This window comes from Perognathus longimembris, chromosome 25 (genome assembly GCF_023159225.1).
Source record: "Perognathus longimembris pacificus isolate PPM17 chromosome 25, ASM2315922v1, whole genome shotgun sequence".
Taxonomy (NCBI): Eukaryota; Metazoa; Chordata; class Mammalia; order Rodentia; family Heteromyidae; genus Perognathus; species Perognathus longimembris.
In genome coordinates, this window is record NC_063185.1 from 15,074,126 (window position 1) to 15,093,968 (window position 19,843).

Sequence of the window (19,843 nt, forward strand, 5' to 3'; positions counted from 1 at the left end):
TGAGTGTTATGAATAATTTCTTTATTTGATACAACCAAGCCAAAGATGATGAATAAAAATGTTCCATTCGGGCTGGCATGGACAGTTCTGATAAAGGAAGAAGGCAGTCTTTTTTTATTGTTATTACAGTGATGTACAGAGGGATTACAGTTACATAAGTCAGGTAAAGAATACATTTCTTTTTAGACAATGTCACCCCTTCCCTCACTTTCTTCCAGTTTTTCCCTCCTATCTCCACCCATATTATTTGCACTTAATAACACTTCTTCTAGCTGGACACTGGTGGCTCATGCCCACAATCCTAGTTATTCAGGAGGCTGAGATATGAGAGTTGCAGTTCAAAGCCACCTTGAACAAAAAGAAAAGTCCATTAAACTCTCATCTTCAATCCACCATCAAAAAGCCAGAAGTGGAACTGTGACTCAATAGAAGAATACTAGCCTTATGTGAAAAGGACAGCATCCAGGCCTTGAGTTCAAGCCCCAGTAATGGCACCAAAACAAAAGCACCCATTTCTTCTATTTTCCACTCATAATTGGTTCTGGATTTTTTTTATGGTATTGGGGTTTGAATTCTGCCTTATATTTGCTCATTAGGCACTCTACCACGCCCATCCTTTTATGTAATATTTTTGAGAGTCTTACTTCTTGCTCAGATATGCACCTTTAGTTCAGTCCTCCTGTTTTTCCTTTCCTGTCATTGCTGAGATGACAGGTACACACTACCATGCACAGCTTCTTTCGTTGAGATGAGGTCTCAACAGGTTGACCTTGAAACCACAATTTCACCAATCTCAGCTTCTCAAATACCTAAGATTATAGGCATGCATCACTATGCCTAGCTTACTAAGTGTGAGGCCCTAGATTTTATCCTCAGTACCAAAATAAAAAATAAATTTAAAAGAATGTGCAATATGCTAGAAAGAGCAGAGAGAAGGAATAGAGCAGTGATACTAAACAGCACCCGAAGCCCAAACTGGAGACTTTATTTACCAATGTGATCAAGAGAACCTCAAATAACCAGGCAACAAGACAGCCCTGACTGCCATTCCTTTTTTTATGCCAGAGCCAAAGGGCTCACTAGAACATGACTGAAATAGGAAGTTAGAGCTAGGTTTGAACAAAACATACAGATGAACAAAAAACAAGCCCTGGACACATCTCTGCAAACTCAGAAAGCCTCTGGAGCCTTAGAACTATTAAGCCTTTCAGAGACATCTCTTCAACAGCAACTAAATTTTCAGAGAGAAAGCCAAGATGTTTTTGAGAGGTGTAGATTCCCTTATTCAAAGAACATACAGACCAGCCACTGTTTACCTTGCCAACAATCTCCCTTCAGAGACCCTTTCAGAGTGAGGCTCAGGGAACAGAAAACACACTACCCTTTTCTAGGGGCCAGACACCTACCCACAGACTAAGGGCACCAGGACAGCAGGGAAGGAGGGCCCAGCCCTGTAGCTGGATGAACTCCAAAGGACTACACTAATCATATATTGTATGTAGGCCTCTTGAAGCTCCAACATTTGCCAGAAGGCATCCTCAACCCTTTAAAAAAAAACAAACACCAAGCTTATATGTTCAGCTATGAAAATATAGCTACCTATGAGTATTTTTTTTTCTTTGTTAAACAGGGACTCTCTATGTAACACAGACTGGTCTGAAACTCGTGATCCTTCTCTCTCAGCTAGAATTACAGGTATGTAACACCACACCCAGCTAGATATGCACAGACTATTCGCAGTTTTCAGGTGGATTAGGCAAATCTGGAGATCCCTTTCAAAGCAGTATACCCAAGTTCCAAAATGAAGCCCTGGATCCAAAACATGTTCTTTTCTTCAAAGATGCAAAAGATGAGCCCACTCTGTTTTCCTTGGAACCATGAATACAGACTTCAAGCACAAAATCTTGAAGAATCTTTTCTGTATCCACAACTCAGAACAAGGCCAGGCTCAGTACAGACAATCACTAATGGAATGAATGAGGTGATTGGGGGCTCCTGGAGCTGGGGACATGCCAGACCTTACATTCCTTTGTAGGTACGGCATGTCCCAGTGACTGTGCAGCTCTGGTGTTTGACTTGGCTGAGGCTCTTTCCTAACAGGCTCAAAGATATCCCTTGTGTATCCCTTCCTCTGGAACACTATTAATTACATGGATTATTGCCTGCAGCTCAAAGCCAAGAGTCTGGTCCATGTGTTAAAGACTCTTCCAGTAAAGAACCTCTGTTGAAATTTGAAGGAGTAATACCCAACCATCAGCCAGGCAACAGGGCAACCTAACTTTCTTGCCACAAAAGGGCAGCCTGAGGAAGAGAAGTAGGTCCTTAAGGAGAAATAAACATACTTTCCTTTGCTGGCAACAATAAGATGAATGACTTCCAGGTTCCAAAATAACCTTGTCCTGTAGTAGAAGAACCTTCATTTGGAGGATGCTAAGTACATAGTGTGGCAAAAAATTAAGAGTGCTCACTGGAAGAACCTGCCAAGCAAATGGTCCTGTGCTCATAGAGACCTGACAAAGGCAGGGAATCAGACAGCGTGTGGCTAGCTCTGCCTTGCACCTGTTTCGATACCTTTGCAACACATCCTTCATTTCATTAAGAAATAAAGAAGGGGGGCTGGGGATATGGCCTAGTGGCAAAAGTGCCTGCCTCGTATACATGAGGCCCTGGGTTCAATTCCCCAGCACCACATACACAGAAAATGGCCAGAAGTGTCGCTGTGGCTCAAGTGGCAGAGTGCTAGCCTTGAGCAAAAAGAAGCCAGGGACAGTGCTCAGGCCCTGAGTCCAAGCCCAGGACTGGCCAAAAAATAATAATAATAATAAAGAAGGGGTTGGAAGTGTGACTCAGTAAAGTGCTAGCCAATGAGCAAAAGCATCAGTTAAGGAGTTCAAATCTGGTCTCAGACCTAAAAAAAGAAAACATTAAAAAAAAGAAAAGAAAAGAAAGAGGAAAATGTTTTCCTCTAACTATAACGGAGTAGTTTGTACCAATCTAGGCCTGCCATCAAAAGCAATCAGAAAAGTGGAAGCAGGTGAAAAAATAAATTATGTCATGTTATGGAAACGACTGTTATATCACTGTTGTAATTACTTTCAATATGCCATGTGAAACCGTAGCTTCTATTGTTGATGATCCTCTTGTATCCCCTTCCTGTGGTTGTACCCGCACTATCACTGTATCTCATCTGAGTACACTGGATACTGTATGTACTGGTATTAGAACTAGGGAAGCAAAAGGGAATATCAAAATCGAGAGGCAAAGGATAAAAAGACAAACGACTCTAAAAGCAATACTTGCAAAACCATTTGGTGTAAACCAACTGAACAACTCATGGGGGGAGAGGAAAAGGGAGAGTGGGGGGAATGAGGGAGGAGGTAACAAACAGTACAAGAAATGTATCCAATGCTTAACGTATGAAACTGTAACCTCTCTGTACATCATTTCGACAATAAATAAGAAAAAAAAGATTAACAGAAAAAATAATAAAACAGCTTTTGGGGTATAGAAAAATAAATAAATAAATAATGTGTGTGAATGTATACATATGTATTATATATGTTTACTATAAATATATAGAGATGTGTGCATATTTATATTAGTACATTTGCATATATTTATATTACTACATTTACATGTACAATGTAATACATATATATGATAATGCTATACACACATATGTGGCAACTATTTGAGCAGGGTCAGCTATATGACTGTAATCCCTGAAAGGAGGGAAATTCATGAGAGAATTTAATAATTACCTAACCCAACTAAGCTCTCTGAAGAAAATTTCTCCATTAAGTTTCAAACACTTAGAGTCCAAAGAGAGCATGACATTACCACAGAGCTGAGGATTCAGAGATCAGACTCTGAAACAGATAAAGCAGTGGGAAACTTGGAATTAGAGCATTGGAGAGAAAGAAGCTTTGCAGATGGGGGATCCAATCAGTCGTTGTAGGAGTTCCCTGTAAACCTGTAGCCCACGGTTGAGCTGGAAGGTTATCACCTAAGGCTTACCAGATTGTCGCTACTACTGGGTCAAGAGTGAACGTGGCAGAAGAAAATTACAGTCCCTGGCACAGTGAGGCAATCTAATTAACTCAGTTTAATACCATAGTAATAACTCCTGGACCTAAACTGAGACATCTAAAGCTGAAAAATGTAATAATTGAAATTTTCAAAAATTACCAGAGGGTTCAGCAGCAGATTTGGGCAAGCACAGCACATTTGAACAGAGAACAACTAAAATTACCAATCCTAACAAGGGAAAAATTAGAGGAACAAAGCTAAAGGACCTGCCTGTGAGACGCCATCAGAATGACTAATAGATATATTATGGAAGTCCCAGAAGAAGGTAGATAAAAGAAGAAATCAAAAATATTTGAAGCCAGGCACCGGTGGCTCACACCTGTAATCCTAGCTACTAAGGAGGCTGAGATCTGGGTTCTACCACTTGAACTCCTTCCCCTAGTCCTTGTCCTTTATCAATGTGAACATATCAGCCCACTGCTTTTTGAATTCCAAAGCATCTGATGAAGACTTTATGAGAAAGTAGATGCTGGGGCTGGGGATATGGCCTAGTGGCGAGAGAGCTTGCCTCGTATACATGAGGCCCTGGGTTCCATTCCCCAGCACCACATATACAGAAAACGGCCAGAAGTGGCACTGTGGCTCAAGTGGCAGAGTGCTAGCCTTGAGCAAAAGGGAAGCCAGGGACAGTGCTCAGGCCCTGAGTCCAAGGCCCAGGACTGGCCAAAAAAAAAAAAAAAAAAGAGAGAGAGAGAGAGAGAAAGTAGATGCTCTTTTACCTCATAGGAGTCATTATAGATGAAGAATTGCAGGGGATTTGGAAGTCAAAGTTGAAGTCCACAGACTTGGTGCATCTGTTTCTTTGCCTGCAGGCTGATTGTATACCAAGTACCACCGGGGGCATGGTTTATAAATACCAGGGCTGGGAACCAGATAGCGCCTAGGTCAAGTTTAGGTTGGGCCATGGTCATATCCTTGATATTGCTGTTGAAGACCCCAAATTCAAATGTCCTTGAGCCAGTCAGTGAGGGCAAATTAAAGGCGCTTAAATACCCTAATTAGAAGTAGAGCAATGCAATAAAGGAGCAGACTAGAGAGACAAACAACTCCAGCTCTGTTGCTCACTGGCTGTACCAGTCCTGGTTTTCTATGCATGACAATTATGAGATCCTCCTTCTTTGGGTTCTAGTCAGGTAATGACTATGAAATTCTTGGCGTTATGCTGGCCCTAAGGGAATGCTACATCCATGGTCACTTGGTATTACAGGCTAGAGGTTGCTGTCTGTTAGTCCCTGGCCTCACAGAGCCTGCAATAAACAAGAGGAGGTAGGCAAGTACAACGTCATGAAGATCTGAAATACACTGAGATGTTATGTACTGAGAACCATGTATTATCTGGGTAGACTTCTAAGAGGAAATGGGTTTTTATCATGAAGGTAGGCAGAATTTCCACAAAAAGTTCTAGAGAAACTTGACCATCATTTCCTCAGTGATCCTTGTCAACGTGAGGAATGATAAATCTTGTGGATAATGTAGGTTCTGGAGGTGATAATGATGAAAATGACAAGTCACCTCTATGGCCTTTGTGGCACAGATCTATAACCTTAATATGATCGTGAGAAAAACACTAGACAAATTCTGGTCTAGAGGCATTCTACAAAATATCCAAACAATAGCCGGGCATAGTGCTACACACTTGTCATCTCTGTCCTTGGAGACAGAGGCCGAAGACTCAAGTTATCCACAGTGAAATGTTATGAGATATAGGTATAGAGATAGATAGATATGTCAAAGTAGGTACAAACCAGGAAAGTATGAGAAACTCTTAACAGACAAAATTGACATGACAACTAAATATAATTGGGATCCTGGAACAGGAAGAGAACATCAGGCAAAAACTAATAAAATCTGAATGATGTGTGGATATTAGCTTTCTTAAAATAAAATAAAAAAGCTGTAAGCTTATTTTCTCTGAAAAGGGAGAGACAGGAAAGGTTTAGCACAGAATGGTTCCAGGGAGTTATTAAGGTGATTAAAGGACTTAACAAAAGCTAGAACTGCAGTCATTACTGCTGCTAATAACAAGATAACAGTAACGACAGCAGACAGACCTTTGTAGACAGCAACTCAGGGATGCCTCTGGTACCAATGCTTAAGACCTGTCCATAGCCTCCCACCTCAGACCCCAGTCACCGCCTGGGAATGTACACACGACCCTTAAAAGCAGCTAATGCCAACATTTTTTTTTTTTTTGCTAGTCCTGGGGCTTGAGCTCAGGGTCTGAGCACTGTCCTCGAGCTTCTTTTACTCAAGGCTAGCACTCTACCCTTTGAGCCACAGCACTACTTCCAGCTTTTTCTCTTTATGTGGTACTGAGGAATCGAACCCAGGGCTTCACGCATGCTAGGCAAGTACTCTACAACTAACTAGGCCACACTCCCAGCCTCACAGTGCCAAGATTTAAAAAAAAAAAACTAAACATGGTTACAGATTGGTTGAGATTTCTGGGGCTGAGAGAACAGTGAGCCATTTGCATGAAGGCCTTGGAGGGTCTGGAGCTCTGTCATCTATAGCATTCTTTTAATCACTATTTATTTTTAAATCTCTAATGTTTTATACAAGCTTAGGCTCTTGAGGCAGTCATCTCTCCTTTCAGCTCTGCTTCTAAAATCCCATTTACGGAGGACAAATAGCTTTTGGGTCACAGAGTCTTTGCCTCTTCAAAGCAGTATTGAAGCAGCTCTGCTTTTCTGGCTGTGCCTCTCTGTGGCTGGGGCAACACACTGGGATTATTTGAATTCCATTGAAACTCTCTGGGGGTCTGGCAGTCCAGGGAGGCAGCTGCTGTCTTTCCTGACTTCCTTTTTCTCCAAGAAGGGCTGTGGAGGTTTCTTGAGGAGGGTGGAGAGGAGCACGGACTGGGTACCTGCAGACATCTCTTTAACTACTGGGACCCCACTAAGGTTGGAGGAACCTTCCCACAATTTCTATGAGTTTCAGGGATGCTCTCTTGGCTGTTATGCAAAAACTTGTGTGTTTGCCAAGTTCGTGAGTATCTGGGGGTGCGAGTGGCCTGGGCCATGTGGTAGCTGGATTTAAGCAAGCCAGCCATTCCATGTGTATACAACCCCAACTGTGTACCGGTCACTGGCCATGCAGAGATGCCAAGTCACTTCCTAGTTTGGTGGAAGTGGTAAATCTTGCAAGAGAGAACACATGGAGTGCTGTGGCTCGTAAGAGGGGAAGGCTTCCTGGAGGAGATGATATGTGCATTTAGCATTGAAGGATGAGCCGCATTGGGCTCATGATGAGAAGCATTGAGTCACTGGGTCTGCCCTATACAGGCCTGGCACCCTGAATGATGTGAGGTGGTGACATCACCAGACCTAGATAGCTCTAAGGACTGGAGGTGACAGCAAGGGACAGCTAACTCAGAGTGGACTTGGAGTGATGGGGTAGCCTCAGGCCTGGGAGAAAAGGTGCTGGTGTTTATTATGCTCAGACATTTGGCCAAGTTATGGGAACAGAGAATAGGTGTTATGTTTCCCAGCAAGGTGACTTGACCAAGAATTGGCTCCCGTTGGAAGGGAAGGGGATTAGTTCTTTTATTTAACTTAGCAAAGGAGCAAAGGAGGACTCATGAATACCCCCATCTGCAGGGTGATATAGGAACCAAGGACCTCAGATGGTCTCTCCTTTTGGACTCTTCTTTCATTCCCTGGAAAAGGGCAAGGTGATCAGGCCGATTTCCCTTTCTGGTCCATGTAAAAGGATCCTTCCTAACTTCCTAACAGTCCTTCCTAACTTTATTGAATCTGGAAATGGCTTCTGGGGTATGCAAGGCTTATGGTATATTCTTCAGGAACTTGGAGGCAAGCAGGTTCTGGGTCTGCTGATGCCGGAGCCAGCCTGCAGCGAAAAAGGAATCCTGACTGAGGGGGTGAAGATTAAAGAAAAGGAAAAAATACAAGACAAGAGAAAAAAGGCGAGGCAAAGACGGGGTACAGGAGGTCTGCAATTCGAGATTGTAACTCAAGACTGCAGCCACGTTTATTCTTAACTTCCAGCTTATATGCAGTTTAGGAACCAGGGAATCGCATAGGGTTGCTAAAATTCAAGAACACAAAAGGGCTTTGAAGTTCACAACATCTGATGGCAGTAAAGAGGGGATGAGGTTGATTAACATAGGAATGGACTCCAGCAGGTATAGCGAAGCAATTCCTGGTAGGGGCTGAGACAAATGTAGTAGACAAATGTCCTTGCACTTAGCATATCCTTGTGATAACAGCACAGCCAGAGGTCAGAATGAGATTAGCTGCAGGCTAGGCTCCCAACATGCTGGCTGAGGCTCTATAGTATCACTGAGACTAAGATAGCCTCTTGGAGGCCCGACATATGTCAAGCAAATTCTCAAAGATTTACAGAGCAAGATACAAGCAAACACAATCATAGTGGGTGACTTTAATACTCCTCTCTCTCCAAGAGACAGATCCAACACCCAGAGGATTAGTAAGGGAGCTGAGGACCTAAATAACACCATTTCCCAAATGGATCTAACAGACCTATACAGAACCTTTCACCCTACAGAGACCCAATACACCTTCTTTTCAGCAGCCCATGGATCATATTCCAAAATAGACCATGTCATAGCCCACACAAAGAACCTCAGCAAATACAAAAGTATTGACGTCATCCCATGTATTATATCTGATCACAGTGGATTAAAGGTAACCCTCAACAACAAAGGATACCACAGAGCCTATACACACTCTTGGAGGCTAAACCCCACGCTGCTATCCAACACTTGGGCCACAGATCAAATTAAAGATGAAATCAACGAATTCATAAGCCACAATGACAAAGAAAACACATCACAAAGAAACCTATGGGACACAGCTAAGGCAGTACTGAGGGGCAAGATCATTGCACTCAGCACCCACATTAAAAGAATGGAAGCAGAGCAGGTGAATACCCTCACGATGAAACTAAAACAACTGGAGAAACAAGAAATGACAGAATCTAAAACGACTAGGAGGGGAGAGATCACGAAGATTAAAGAAGAGATAAATCTGATTGAAAATAGAAAGACCATTCAACAAATAAATAAGACTAAAAGCTGGTTCTTTGAGAAAATAAACAAAATTGACAGACCCCTTGCAAGACATACAAAAAAAAGAAGAGAAGAGATTCATATTCGTAAAATCAGGGACTCCACAGGAAAAATTATAACAAGTACACACGATATTCAAACAATCATAAGGAGCTATTTCCAAAACCTCTACTCAGCAAAAAACAATAATTTTACAGAAATGGATCAATTCTTAGAGAAGTACAAACTGCCCAAACTGAACCAAGAAGAAATAAATCAACTAAATAAACCAATAACTTACAGTGAGATACAGGAGGTAATCAAGAACCTCCCTACTAAGAAAAGCCCAGGCCCAGATGGATTCACCAACGAATTCTACAAAACCTTTAGTGAGGAGCTAATTCCAATACTCCTCAAACTCTTCCGCGAAATAGAAACGGAGGGAGAAATCCCAAACTCATTCTACGAAGCTAATATCATACTCATCCCCAAACCAGGCAAAGATCCAACAAAAAAAGAGAACTACAGACCAATATCACTAATGAACACAGATGCAAAGCTCCTCAATAAAATATTAGCTAATAGGATCCAGAAACTGATTAAGAATATCATACATCATGACCAAGTAGGCTTCATCCCTCAGTCACAAGGATGGTTCAACATCCGTAAATCAATCAACGTAATTCACCACATAAACAGAACTAAAATCAAGAATCACATTGTTATCTCAGTCGATGCCCAAAAAGCCTTTGACAAAATACAACATCCATACCTATTAAAAGTTTTAGAGAGAACAGGAATAGATGGAACATTCCTCAAAACAATAAAAGCCATATACAACAGACCAACTGGTAATATCATATTAAATGGAGAGAAACTTAAATCATTCCCCCTAAACTCAGGAACAAGACAAGGATGCCCACTTTCCCCACTTCTTTTCAACATAGTGTTGGAATCCCTAGCCATAGCAATAAGGCAAGAGGAGGACATCAAAGGGATCCACATCGGCAAGGAAGAAATCAAGTTATCCCTATTCGCAGACGACATGATCTTATATCTGATGGACCCAAAAAACTCAGTACCCAAACTCCTACACCTAATAAACCAATTTGGCAAAGTAGCAGGATACAAAATCAACCCACAAAAGTCAGCAGCTTTTCTGTACACCAGCAATAGACAAACAGAAAAGGAAATTATGGAAACAATTCCATTAACAGTAGCCAAAAAAAGAATAAAGTACCTAGGGATCAACTTAACCAAGGACGTGACAGACCTATTTAATGAAAACTACAAAAATCTAATAAGGGAAATCAAAGAAGACACAAGGAGATGGAAAGACCTCCCATGCTCATGGGTAGGCAGAATCAATATGGTGAAAATGGCCATATTGCCCAAATTGTTATACAAATTCAATGCAATACCTATCAAAATCCCAGCCACATTCTTCACTGAAATAGAGAAACCAATCCATAAATTCATATGGAACAGCAAAAAACCTAGAATAGCCAAAGCAATTCTAGGCAAAAAAAAGCAGTGCAGGAGGTATCACAATACCTGACTTCAAGCTCTACTACAAGGCCATCATAACAAAAACAGCATGGTATTGGTATAAAAACAGATCGGAAGACCAATGGATTAGAACTGAAGACCCAGAAATAAAACCGCACTCTTACAGCCAACTGATATTCGACAAAGGAGCTAAAGACATACAATGGAATAAACATAGCCTCTTCAACTACTGGTGCTGGGAGAACTGGGCAGCCATATGCAGAAAACTCAAAGTAGACCCAAGCCTATCACCATGCACCAAGATCAACTCAAAATGGATCAAGGACCTCAACATCAGACCTGAATCCTTGAAACTACTGAAGGACAGAGTAGGAAAGACACTAGAACTTATAGGCACAGGAAGGAACTTCCTGAATAGAGTCCCAGGGGCACAACAAATAGGGGAAAGACTCGACAAATGGGACTACTACAAATTAAAAAGTTTCTGCACAGCTAAGGACATAGCCACCAAAATAGAAAGACAGCCAACGATATGGGAAAGGATATTTACCAGCACAGCAACAGACAAAGGCCTGATATCTGTCATCTACAGAGAACTCAAAAAACTAAGCCCCTCCAAGCCCAATAAACCTATTAGGAAATGGGCAAAAGAGCTAAAGAGAGACTTCACAAGAGAAGATATAAAAATGGCAAAGAAACATATGAGGAAATGCTCAACATCCCTGCTAGTAAAGGAAATGCAAATAAAAACAACCCTGAGATACCACCTCACCCCAGTTAGAATGGCCTATACTCTGAACTCAGGAAACAACAAATGCTGGAGGGGCTGTGGGGAAAGAGGAACCCTTCTCCATTGTTGGTGGGAGTGCAAATTAGTACAACCACTTTGGAGAACAGTATGGAGGTTTCTCAAAAAGCTCAATATAGACCTACCCTATGACCCAGCCATACCACTCCTAGGCATCTATCCTAAACAGCAAAATCCAAGATATCAAAAAGGCATTTGTACTTCCATGTTTATCGCGGCACAATTCACAATAGCTAAAATATGGAAACAACCCAGATGCCCCTCCACAGACGAATGGATCCAAAAAATATGGTACTTATACACAATGGAATACTACATAGCGATTAGGAATGGTGAAATACTGTTATTCGCAGGGAAATGGTCAGAACTCGAACAAATAATGTTGAGTGAGGCAAGCCTAGAACACAGAAAACAAAGGGGCATGATCTCCCTGATATATGACTGTTAACAAAGGGAGATGGAGAGACAGTAGAGACCAAGTCTGTGAATACTGTATATGTTCTTGATACATTGTATATTGCATATATGTCAACCTGACCTAGACACGGGATAGAAAAACAGGTCGTAAGATATCATAAGAAATGTACACACTGCCCTACTATGTAACTGCACCCTCTTTGCACAACACCTTGTAAAAAAATTTATGTTCAATTAATAAAAAAAAAAAAAAGATAGCCTCTTGGCCTGGTAGATGTAGGTACGTGGGCCCCTGCTGCCAGGTTCACTGGAGAGTAAGCCAGCATTGTACCTGTGAGTGTCCCAAGGAGAGCCAATGGTAGGAGAGGCTCATTTGGCATCTGTTGGTGTGGTGGCATCACAGGTCCTGTTATTAGAAAACTCAGGTTATTATGATGAATTTGCTGGATTCTGTTTTCAGATTACTAGCTGCTTTGACTTCTTCCTTCTGTTCCTCTTTCAGTATATGTTCTTTCTTTGTAGGATGTGGGTAGGTAAGCTTGTATGTGGTATTCACACGATATGTGGCAAAGCTAATGTACCCATCTACTCCTCTATTCTGCAGAATCCTTTCCTCCGTCTCCCTAATTGGCCTTAAGAATCCAGGGATAAGCTAGAACAGAACAGCCACCAGGACCCGCCTCTCTGGTGACTCAGCTCTTCAACACAAGGAAAAGTCAGAGCAAAGGATATGACGATGAACTTCACAGCAGGGACCTCAAAATAGATTCTCTGACAGCTTGAGATGGGTGGGCAGCACTAATTTTATCTGCCTGCAGTTCCTCAACTCACAGAGACAGCAGTATGCCCTTCTCCAGATAGGACCAGGTGGTTCCTGGTGGTTTGGAAGGAAGACAGAAGCCCTGCCATCATGACCAGCTCCCCAGAAAGGCCTGTGTGAATGTGAATACCATAGGTGGTAGGCTCGGGCATTATTGATGGGAAATTCCAGATTTCTGGTCTTCAAGGCCTATACTATTACAACAGTCCTCACTGTATCTGTGGCCTAGTGATAGGCAGGTGTTATTGTCCCATTTTGTAGGTAGAAAAGGCAAGATCCAGCATTTACCTGAGTAAATTTACACTTACACTGAGTAAAAGGCAGTATAGTCTAGAAACTAGGTTCCAGATTGTGTGTGTGTGTGTGTGTGTGTGTGTGTGTGTGTGTGTGTGTGTGTGTGTGCCAGTCCTGGGGCTTGAACACATGACTTAGGTGCTGTCCCTGAATTTGTTTTGCTCAAAGCTAGTGCTCTAAACACTGAGCCAGAGCTCCATTTCTGGATTTTGTTGTGGGTAGTTTATTGGAGATGAGTCCCACAGACTCTTCTGCCTAGGTGGCTTTGAACTGTGATCCTCAGATCACAGTAGCTAGGATTACAGGTGTGAGCCACCAGTGTGTGGTTTGGTTCCAGATTTTATGATGACATAATCCTAGTTTTGACAGGTAGGTTAAATAACTTACCTTTTCAGAATAACAGATTTTTTATAAGATAAAACTCATTGCCCCTGTGATTTCCCCTTCTATCTTCTTTGCACTCCATTGCTCTCTGATGCGTGCTATTGAAAGCATGATTCTCAGAAACGCAATCAATGGTCACAACATAATCATCACCTGGGAGCATGCTGAAGAACCGGAATTTGTCAGGCCAGCCCTGAAAAGCACAACTGGCATGTTAGCAACATCCCTGGGTGATTTGTTGAGGCACTGTAATTTGAGAGATTGAGGTCCACAAGAGCTACCCGTGAGTCTTCTGCAATGAGCTTGTAAGATAGACCCTCCTATAAGATCAACACTTGTGCCTCAACTGTCCTTCTGGACTTGAGTCGGCATGTAGCTCTAGCATGTAAGGTTACCGAGACCTGAGGAATACTGCCTTCAGGAAAGGAATCAGGAGGGACAGGTTGGATTCAGAGAAATTGTGGGTTTTGTTCCACCGAATGGAAACTCCCCCTGCTGACCCTAGCCGTGTTACACACTATCTCAGCGTTTGTTTCATGCCTGAACCAGAGCTTCCACCTGCCCCTAGCTCCACCTACCTCTGTAACATTCCCCAAAGGGTCATGAATAAATTATTGGACTGGGAGCCGTGAACATGTTCTCTGAATCTCCCGGTTCCCCGTGCTGAGGAAGTCAGCAACACAGAGGAAAGCAGTAAGCAGGGCTACCATATACAACCACATCCCCATTTTTCCAGCTGAGGATACTAAAGACCCAAGAGGTTAAAAATGGCCTGTTAGCTGAGAGTACTGCTGAGAATCTGAGTCAGGACTTCCCATTGTATATAGCAAGTGCTTAACGTGTATTGTGACTGTCACTAACCTGAATGTGGGTTTCTGAGCTTTTGTGTCCCTAGACTACAAGGGACGTGTTAAGCCTAAGGAAATGCAGGGGAACGGGGGAAAGCTTGAGAGAAGACCAGAACCCTGCTGGCATGAGCATCAGGAGGGTCTGAATGGGGAGTGGAAAGGATGGTCCTCCCTCGGTACAGTGCCTCCTGTTATACACCTCTTGTTGGGACTTTCTGCTTGGGGGAATGGAGGTATGGGTTATCCAGAAAGCTACCTTTCTGATCAGGCCATGCCGCTGTCTCAATAACCTGTAGACTGGTACTGCCCTGAGCTGGAGTCCTCAGGGAGGAAGGACCATGTTGGCCACCCTCCTCCCTTACTGATGGTAGATCAGAAAAGTGGTTCCCAGGGGTCACACCCTATACTTCTCTGTTTTGGTCGTGGTTGGTAATCATCAGCTTTGTGAACATGTAGGGGAGGTTGTTTAGTTATAGTTGATGTGTTTATTCATTCAACAAGTGTCTGTTAAGTATCCACCCGTGGATTAGCTTCCAGCTGGGTAGGAGAGAATGCACCGATAAACATCATCATGCCTACAGCAATCTTGGCTGGGATATGATGTCTACTGAGGGCTGTGATAAAGATCAAAATAATAACAAACACCACTGGCAAGGATTTGGTATAAAGTAAAATCATTTGGCACTATTTTATTGTTTTCACCATTTACATTTCATACATATGAGGAAGAGAGGTCCAGAGAACATAAGAAACTTGACTGAAGTTACACATAGCCAGTAGGTGAAGGAGCACAAAGGGTTAACAGCACATTTTAAAAATAAACCAGGAAGTATTTATAGGACTAGAGTAACTTCATTTGTGTACATTGGGAATCTGACCCAACTTCAAAACAATTTTCCCTATGACTTAGATACATAGTAAACTGATGTTCTTCTGTACCACACGAGACATGGTCGGAACAGTGTTTGGAAAGACATTGCATGGAAAAATCTATATTAATACTGTGAAGGTCTCTCTTCTTTATTTTTTTCCTGAAGGAACATCATCAATGCCTGATGCTAAAGAAAGTCAAGATTAAAAATGAGAATTTTAAGCATATCAACATGAGAAAGAAATCAGTCTTTAGCCTGAGTTTTCAACATTTGCTCCAAGTTGTTCATTTGAGAAGTCATTTTGATATGATATAGTAAGAGAGTAGAAATCAGCAGATAGGACTACTTTGAAAGTTTATAGTATCATTGAGACACAGTTTAGCAAATTATAAATACTGGGACTAATACCTCATAGTTGTTTCTCCTAGTTGTCCTTAGTATTGTGATATAGACACATAAATTAAATAGGTTCTCAGTTTTTCAGATGTTACCATACCTCATTCGAACTGGTGCTAAAGATACTTTCTCCCTCTCCTTCCTCTTTTGGTTTAAGGAAACATTTCTTTCATGGAAAAGGAGCTTTAATTTTCAGAATTTTACATTTAAACGGACAGTTTAAATTTATTTTTTCGTGTGTGTGTGTTGCTTTAAGACAAAATCCAGGGCTTCACACATGCTAAGCATATGTTTTCCCACTAAGCTATAATCTCACCTACAAAGCTTAAATTTAGAAAATCCAATATAATTTATTACACTGAGTAAAGAATAAAACCCATATAATCATCTCAATACACAAACAAAAGCATTTGATGCCTTAATATCACATTTTGAAAACCCTAGAATTGAAGGAAAATACCTTTACCTGGTGGAGGTTATCCATCAAATGTTTGTGGTAATAACGTTAAGTGGGAAAATGTCTGAGGCTATTTCTGATAAAAAAAAAAAAAAATCAGACCTGAGAGAAATCTGCTTGCTATTGTTGATACCATTCAACATCCCACTGGATGTTTTAGTTATAGTAAGACAAGAAAAAGAAAACACAATGGAGAGAACATTGCAATTTTGTGAGCAAGATGACATGATTGTCTAAGAAATTCAAGGATATTTGCAGGTACACTAAAAATTCAGTACGGTGACGGAACATAGTCAATAAGCAAATGAGAAAAAAATTAATCCTTTGGTAATTCAATCCAAGAGTGATAACTTGCCTAGTATGTACGAATGGTCCTGGATAAATACTCCCAGCACTGCAAAAAAAAAAAAAAAAGAAAAGAAAACGGACCAAAAATAATTCTCTCCAGAGGAAAGATGAAACACAAGGCTCTGGACAAGTGAGTGGTTTATTAAATAAATAAAACCAGGTTTGGTGGCACACCTGCAAATCCACTAATCCTAGCTGGTTGGAGGTTGGAGAATGAAGATCAAGTGTTCAAGACTCTTCCAGGGATGCACAGACACCTCTCTAAAAACAAAGACAACAAAAACAGGAAGAAGGAAGAAAGATAGGAAGCAAATAAAAGCTGATTTGTTAAATATAGATGATGGAAACCAGTGTGTCAGCTGTATTGTTTTAAAGAGTTTCTAGCCAGCTGGGGTCCAGCGGCTCATGCCTTTCATCCTAGCGACTCAGAAGGCTGAGATCTGAGGATCAGGGTTCAAAGACAGCCCGTTCAGGAAAGTCTGTGACACTCATCTCTAATTAACCACCAGAAAACCAGAAGTGGTGCTGTGGCTCAAAGTGGTACAGCACTAGCCCTGAGGGGAAAAGCTGAGGGACAGCTTCTTGGGCCCTGAGTTCAAGCCCTGGGAGCAACCAAAAAAAAAAAAAAAGCCCTGGGGAAGCGGCCCTCTCTATACACTGAACTTTCTAGTGATCATCTTAGCCTCCAAATTTGTGAGCGATAAATTTCTGTTGCCTGCAAATTACTGGGTCTAAATTATTTTTGACGCAGTCTAAGATGTTTTTGTTACAGTGGCACAAAGGCACTGAGGAACTTGATGTGGTTTCGTTTCTTCTATAGGAGGACCCTTCTCTGTCTATAGGATTTTTGACTGATGGATTTTGTTGGTACTGGGGTTTGAACTCAGGGCCTTGAGCTTGCTTATGCAAGGCTCTACCACTTGACCCCACCCCCACCTCATCCTTTGTCCATCACTTGAATCTATCAACCCACTGCTTTCTGGATTCCAAAGTATCTGCTGAGAAATCTGATGAGGATCTTATGGAAAATTGTTTTTCCTCTTAGCCTCACTGTTATTAATACTGTGCTAGTAACTCTTAGTGGAAGCCGCTATGGATGGGAAGTTTCCTACCTCTCTGCCACCAAGTGACTGTGAAAGAGAACTGAGGCCCCATAACCCAGTGGCCCTAATACTGTGAAGTCTACAGAAAAGGAAGGAAATGCTCAGAAGGCAGAGAAAAGCAGCCTGACTTCCTGACTTCCACCTCTCTACCTTTCAATCTTGCTTGCCCATATTTGTCATAGACATCTCGTTTCTTAGCATCTAAGCACACTTCTTAAGTCTTGGCTACTTGTTTGAATTTTCTCTTTCTTCAGAGGGTTTATTTTTAATCTGGATGTTGCTTTCCTGTCATTTTCAAATGGGCCTCTTTGCCACCCACCTGTACACATAGAAGTGTAGAGTAGTCCACCATGTTTCAACAGAGCAAGTCCCAGAACCCGCCCACGAGAAGGAGGGAGTCCACTGGCTGGTGTCCTTGCAGCTGGAGCCAAGGGGGCAAGTTGTAGGCGATAGCTGTGCTCAAGAAGGACGGAGGCCGTCGTTCCGTGTCCTCGCAGGCAGCCCGCAAGAATGGAAGGCATGGGCCAGTGTCCCCACATAAGCAATTCACAAGCCACAGGGCTCCTCGAGAAGGACAAGGTCATTGGCCACTATGCTCATGGTTCCTGAAATGCTGCCATGATGGTGACCAAAGCCACCTCCAGCCCACCACCACTCCTCCAGGCCCAAGACATGACCGCCAGGGGTCCTGTGTCAGGCTGTGATTGGCCCATTCCTCTATGATGTCACAGGACCCATCTGTGATTGGTCTATTTCCTCCCTGACGTCACTGGGGCCATTGTGAAGGGTCCCCACAGGGTATATAAGAGGCAACTGCTCTCCACCTTTGTCAGTTACGGCTCTGGGAGTTCTTGCTTGGTGACCTGCTGGACTAACTTGAAGCTAGATGAACCCTTTGGAGGGCGGGAGGGAAAGAGGAGCACTTTGTGTTGTTTGGGCTTGGGTATTTCTTTTTATTCTGGATTTTATGTTTATTATGCTAATTTTAGACTTACTACTTGCCATCCTAACAAAGATGGCAGGTGAGAACAAATTAACCCCTCGGGTCCTCAGTGAATAATACCGTATAAAGGAGATTATTGGCACTGGTGACTTTGGACATGTGAAGCTGGCCCATCATCCACTCACAGACACCCAGGTGGCAGTGAAAGTACTCCAGAAGGGAGAGTTATACTGTCTGGTCAAAAATGAAGTGGACATGTCACCCAAACATAATCGGGTTGTATCAAGTGATGGAGGCAGCCAAACACGTGTACTTAGTAATGGAACTGGCCACCAAAAGAGATCTTATGCAGTGGACCCAAAAATCCCAACGCTTATTTGAGGACGAGGCCAGTAGGATCTTCAGATCGTGAGTGCTGTGCACTACTTTCACCAAAACAGAATTGCACACGGAGCCCTAAAGCCCAACAACGTCCTCTTGGATGCCAAGGGCAATGTCAAGGTCAGTGACTTTGGCTTGAGCACCAGGTTCACACCAGGGCAGTTGCTGGAGGAAATGTGTGGTACCTTGATATTCCGCACCCCGGAAATCTTCCTGAGCCAAGGATATGATGGCTGCAAGGTGGACGTCTAGAGCCTGAGTGTCCTTTTGTTTTTAATGGTCACCGGAAAATACCCATTTCGTGAGAGGAATCTTTCCCAAATAAAGTCACAGATTTTGGAAGCAAAATACAATATCCCAACTTACATGTCTGCAGAATTACGAAATGTTATAAGTTGTTAACAGTGGACTCAAGGCAGAGTCCAACCACAGAACAAATCATGGAGTACCCATGGCTAGACCAAGTTAAGTATTCCTCAAATACTGATGAGCCAATACCAGATCCCCTGGACTCACACCATTGTCACAGAGATGGGTGACCGGGGATACAACAGACTTGATATCTGCAGATCTCTCCTGGACAGAATATATGATGAAGCTATGGCCACATCTGTTGATTAAAGAATATTTAAAGCAAGAGAGTCCTAGCAGTGTTGAAATTAAACCAGTGCATCTGAGTGTTCCACCGTGCCCAACTCCTGCTAACCTTTCCACCTTTCCTCTCCCTCCACGGAGGAGAGCCAGTTCACCCGAGCTGCTTCACAACTTCACCTTGCCATTTAGATTTCAGCTGCCCTGCAGTGACAAGCAATCAGGGCCAAAGCAATGCAGAAGTGCCACTCTGCCTGCCATTCCCCTCTGCTTCCTGCAGAGGACCCCCCCCCCCCCCCAATCCTGGTATATTATCCCACCATAATGGCTTCCTCTGACTGCTCCTTTTACCTAGGAGCTGTCGATCAGAAGAGATCTTCACTCAGAAGAAATGGACCTGTCCCATGATGAGATCATAGTGTCTAGCTTTCACAAAGTACAGGACTGGAATGAGCCTGAGATGAGATGTGGGCTATTTGCCAGCCATGGAAGTCAACAGCAACAAGGAGAAGCCGTACAGGAATTTCACACTGCTCTCTGTTCCTGTCATCCCC